Below are 5000 nucleotides of genomic sequence, written 5' to 3'. Positions count from 1 at the left end.
AAAAACCTCATACGGACTTCCGGAGCCCGAGCCCCGGCGCCAGGTCGACCCAGGGCCGACCTCCCGGGCCCCAGAGAGGCTCGTCTCCGCCGCGGAAGCCGCCCGCCGCCCGCGGCGAAGGCCCCCGGGCCCGCCCGGCCTCCGGGCAGGGCACCGGGGAGAAGTAGGAATCGTGGCCGGGCTCCTGGAACTCCTGCCCGGCCTGCCCCGCGGAAGCATGCCGGGTTCTCCGGCCGCGCCGTGCAGGTTCTTCCGCCCCTCGCCGGGGTAGCCGGGCTCCAACCGCTGGGCCCCGCTGCCTGGAAGGGGCCCTGCGAGTCGCCGCCGGCCTGCACGCCCGCCGTGCAGTCGACCGGGTCGAAGCCGGAATCGCGGCCGGGTTCCTGGAACTCTCGCCCGGCCTGCCCGCCCGGCCCGCCCCCCGGGCCGGAGCGCCAGTCGACATGGAGCCAAACTCGGTTTTGACCCCCTCCTGCAGCACGGTCCGGCCCCGGAGGTTCGTCCGTCCGACCTCCTGGAACCCAAGATGGGCATCTAGGGTCCCGAAATCCGTGTCCCCGAAAATCTCCGCGAACCTTTCCTGGCAATATTGTAGATGCGGCACCCGGCCCAGCCACCGGGGGCAACCGCCGAAAGTGTCCGCCCTCCTGGAGCGAAGGCCCGGGCAAGGCCCGTTTCAAAAACCTCATACGGACTTCCGGAGCGCGAGCCCGGGCGCCAGGTCGACCCAGGGCCAACCTCCCGGGCCCCAGAGAGGCACGTCTCCGCCGCGGAAGCCGCCTGATGCCCGCGCCGAAGGCCCCCGGGCCCGCCCGGCCTCCGGGCAGGGCACCGGGGAGAAGTAGGAATCGTGGCCGGGCTCCTGGAACTCCTGCCCGACCTGCCCCGCGGAAGCATGCCGGGTTCTCCCGCCGCGCCGTGCAGGTTCTTCCGCCCCTCGCCGGGGTAGCCGGGCTCCAACCGCTGGGCCCCGCTGCCTGGAAGGGGCCCTGCGAGTCGCCGCCGGCCTGCACGCCCGCCGTGCAGTCGACCGGGTCGAAGCCGGAATCGCGGCCGGGTTCCTGGAACTCTCGCCCGGCCTGCCCGCCCGGCCCGCCCCCCGGGCCGGAGCGCCAGTCGACATGGAGCCAAACTCGGTTTTGACCCCCTCCTGCAGCACGGTCCGGCCCCGGAGGTTCCTCCGTCCGACCTCCTGGAACCCAAGATGGGCATCTAGGGTCCCGAAAGCCGTGTCCCCGAAAATCTCCGCGAACCTTTCCTGGCAATATTGTAGATGCGGCACCCGGCCCAGCCACCGGGGGCAACCGCCGAAAGTGTCCGCCCTCCTGGAGCGAAGGCCCGGGCAAGGCCCGTTTCAAAAACCTCATACGGACTTCCGGAGCCCGAGCCCCGGCGCCAGGTCGACCCAGGGCCGACCTCCCGGGCCCCAGAGAGGCTCGTCTCCGCCGCGGAAGCCGCCCGCCGCCCGCGGCGAAGGCCCCCGGGCCCGCCCGGCCTCCGGGCAGGGCACCGGGGAGAAGTAGGAATCGCGGCCGGGCTCCTGGAACTCTCGCCCGGCCAAGCCGCTCGGCCCGCCCCTGGGCCGGAGCTCCAGTCGACATGGAGCCAAACTCGCGGTTGAACCTCTCCTGCAGCACGGTCCGGCCCCGGAGGTTCCTCCGTCCGAGCTCCTGGAACCCAAGATGGGCATCTAGGGTCCCGAAACCCGTGTCCTCGAAAATCTCCGCGAACCTTTCCTGGCAATATTGCAGATGCGGCACCCGGCCCAGCCACCGGGACGAACCGCCGAAAGTGTCCGGCCTCCTGGAGCGAAGGCCCGGGCAAGGCCCGTTTGAAAAACCTCATACGGACTTCCAGGGCCGGAGCCCCGGCGCCAGGTCGACCCCGGGCCTCCCTCCCGGGCGTTAGGGCGGCTCGTCTCCCCCGCGGGAGCAGCCCGCTGCCCGCGCCGAAGGCCCCCGGACCCGCCCGGCCTCCGGGCAGGGCACCGGGGAGAAGTAGGAATCGCGGCCGGGCTCCTGGAACTCTCGCCCGGCCAGGCCGCCCGGCCCGCCCCCCGGGCCGGAGCTCCAGTCGACATGGAGCCAAACTCGGGGCTGAACCTCTCCTGCAGCACGGTCCGGCCCCGGAGGTTCCTCCGTCCGGCCTCCTGGAACCCAAGATGGGCATCTAGGGTCCCGAAACCCGTGTCCTCGAAAATCTCCGCGAACCTTTCCTGGCAATATTGTAGATGCGGCACCCGGCCCAGCCGCCGGGGGCAACCGCCGAAAGTGTCCGCCCTCCTGGAGCGAAGACCCGGGCAAGGCCCGTTTGAAAAACCTCATACGGACTTCCGGAGCCCGAGCCCCGGCGCCAGGTCGACCCAGGGCCCACCTCCCGGGCCCCAGAGAGGCTCGTCTCCGCCGCGGAAGCCGCCTGCCGCCCGCGCCGAAGGCCTCCGGGCAGGGCACCGGGGAGAAGCCGGAATCGCGGGCGGGCTCCTGGAACTCTCGCCGGGCAGGCCGCCCGGCCCGCCCCGGGGCCGGAGCTCCAGTCGACATGGAGCCAAAATCGGTTTTGACCCCCTCCTTCGGCACGGTCCGGCCCCGGAGGTTCCTCCGTCCGAGCTCCTGGAACCCAAGATGGGCATCTAGGGTCCCGAAACCCGTATCCTCGAAAATCTCCGCGGACCTTTCCTGGCAATATTGTAGATGCGGCACCCGGCCCAGCCGCCGGGAGCAACCGCCGAAAGTGTGCGGCCTCCTGGAGCGAAGGCCCGGGCACGGCCCGTTTGAAAATCCTCATACGGACTTCCAGGGCCGGAGCTCGGGAGCCAGGTCGACCCCGGGCCTCCCTCCCGGGCGTTAGGGCGGCTCGTCTCCCCCGCGGGAGCCGCCCGCTGCCCGCGCCGAAGGCCCCCGGACCCGCCCGGCCTCCGGGCAGGGCACCGGGGAGAAGTCGGAATCGCGGCCGGGCTCCTGGAACTCTCGCCCGGCCAGGCCGCCCGGCCCGCCCCCCGGGCCGGAGCTCCAGTCGACATGGAGCCAAACTCGGGGTTGAACCCCTCCTGCAGCACGGTCCGGCCCCGGAGGTTCCTCCGTCCGCCCGCCTGGAACCCAAGATGGGCATCTAGGGTCCCGAAAGCCGTGTCCCCGAAAATCTCCGCGGACCTTTCCCGGCAATATTGTAGATGCGGCACCCGGCCCAGCCACCGGGACGAACCGCCGAAAGTGTCCGCCCTCCTGGAGCGAAGGCCCGGGCAAGGCCCGTTTGAAAAACCTCATACGGACTTCCGGAGCCCGAGCCCCGGCGCCAGGTCGACCCAGGGCCAACCTCCCGGGCCCCAGAGAGGCTCGTCTCCCCCGCGGGAGCAGCCCGCCGCCCGCGCCGAAGGCCCCCGGACCTGCCCGGCCTCCGGGCAGGGCACCGGGGAGAAGCCGGAATCGCGGCCGGGTTCCTGGAACTCTCGCCCGGCCCGCCCCTGGGCCGGAGCTCCAGTCGACATGGAGCCAAACCCGGGGTTGAGCCCCTCCTGCAGCACGGTCCAGTCCCGGAGGTACCCCTGCCCGCCCTCCTGGAACCGAAGATGGGCATCTAGGGTCCCGAAAACCGTGTCCCCGAAAATCTCCGCGGACCTTTCCTGGCAATGTTGTAGATGCGGCACCCGGCCCAGCCACCGGGGGCAACCGCCGAAAGTGTCCGCCCTCCTGGAGCGAAGGCCCGGGCACGGGCCGTTTGAAAAACCTCATCGGGACTTCCAGGGCCGGAGCCCCGGCGCCAGGTCGACCCCGGGCCTCCCTCCCGGGGCCCAGCACGGCTCGTCTCCCCCGCGGGAGCATCCCGCCGCCCGCGCCGAAGGCCCCCGGACCTGCCCGGCCTCCGGGCAGGGCACCGGGGAGAAGTCGGAATCGCGGCCGGGCTCCTGGAACTCCCGCCCGGCCTGCCCCGCGGAGTCCTGCCCGGGCTCCCGCCGCCTTGGCCCGGGACGACCACCCCTCGGCGGGGTGCCTGGGCTCCGACCCCGGAGGCCCGGGTCCCTGCCGGGGCCCTTGGACCCGCCCCCGGGCTGCCCTTCCACGGAGCCCTTGACCGGGACGAGATCGGAATTGTGGCCGAGCTCCTGGAACTCTCGCCCGGCCTGACCGCCTTCTCCGGCCCTTTTCCGGTTTTCCCCGTTGACCTGGCTCCAAACTCGGGTTTGGCCCCTCAGCACGGCAGGGTTCTGCCCCGAAGATCCCTCTGACCGGCTTTCTGGAACCGAACATGGGCATTGAGGGTCCTTAAAAACGTGTTCTCGAAAATCTCCGCGAACGTTTCTTGGCTATATTGTAGATGCGGCACCCGGCCCAGCCACCGGGACGAACCGCCGAAAGTGTCCGCCCTCCTGGATCGAAGGCCCGGGCAAGGCCCGTTTCAAAAACCTCATACGGACTTCCGTGGGGGGGGGCGGGCACCAGGTCAACCCCACGTATGCCTATGGGGATTTTCGCTCCCCAGGTCAACCCCATGGATGCCTATGGGGATTTTCGCTCCCCAGGTCAACCCCATGGATGCCTATGGGCTTTTTCGGTCCCCAGCTCCACCCCAAGTATTCCTAGGGGCTTTTCCGCTCCCCAGCTCCACCCCATTTATTCCTATGGGGATTTTCAGTCCCCAGGTCAACCCCAAGTATTCCTAGGGGCTTTTTCGCTCCCCAGCTCCCCCCCCATGTATTCCTAAGGGCTTTTTCGGTCCCCAGCTCCACCCCAAGTATTCCTAGGGGTTTTTTCGCTCCCCAGCTCCACCCCATGTATTCCTAGGGGCTTTTCCGCTCCCCAGCTCCCCCCCCATGTATTCCTAAGGGCTTTTTCGGTCCCCAGCTCCACCCCAAGTATTCCTAGGGGTTTTTTCGCTCCCCAGCTCCACCCCATGTATTCCTAGGGGCTTTTCCGCTCCCCAGCTCCCCCCCATGTATTCCTAAGGGCTTTTTCGCTCCCCAGCTCCACCCCAAGTATTCCTAGGGGTTTTTTCGCTCCCCAGCT

This window comes from Alligator mississippiensis, unplaced genomic scaffold, assembly GCF_030867095.1.
Source record: "Alligator mississippiensis isolate rAllMis1 unplaced genomic scaffold, rAllMis1 scaffold_20, whole genome shotgun sequence".
NCBI classification, from domain to species: Eukaryota; Metazoa; Chordata; order Crocodylia; family Alligatoridae; genus Alligator; species Alligator mississippiensis.
The sequence above is the reverse complement of the archived record's forward strand: the minus strand, read 5'-3'. Positions refer to the sequence as shown.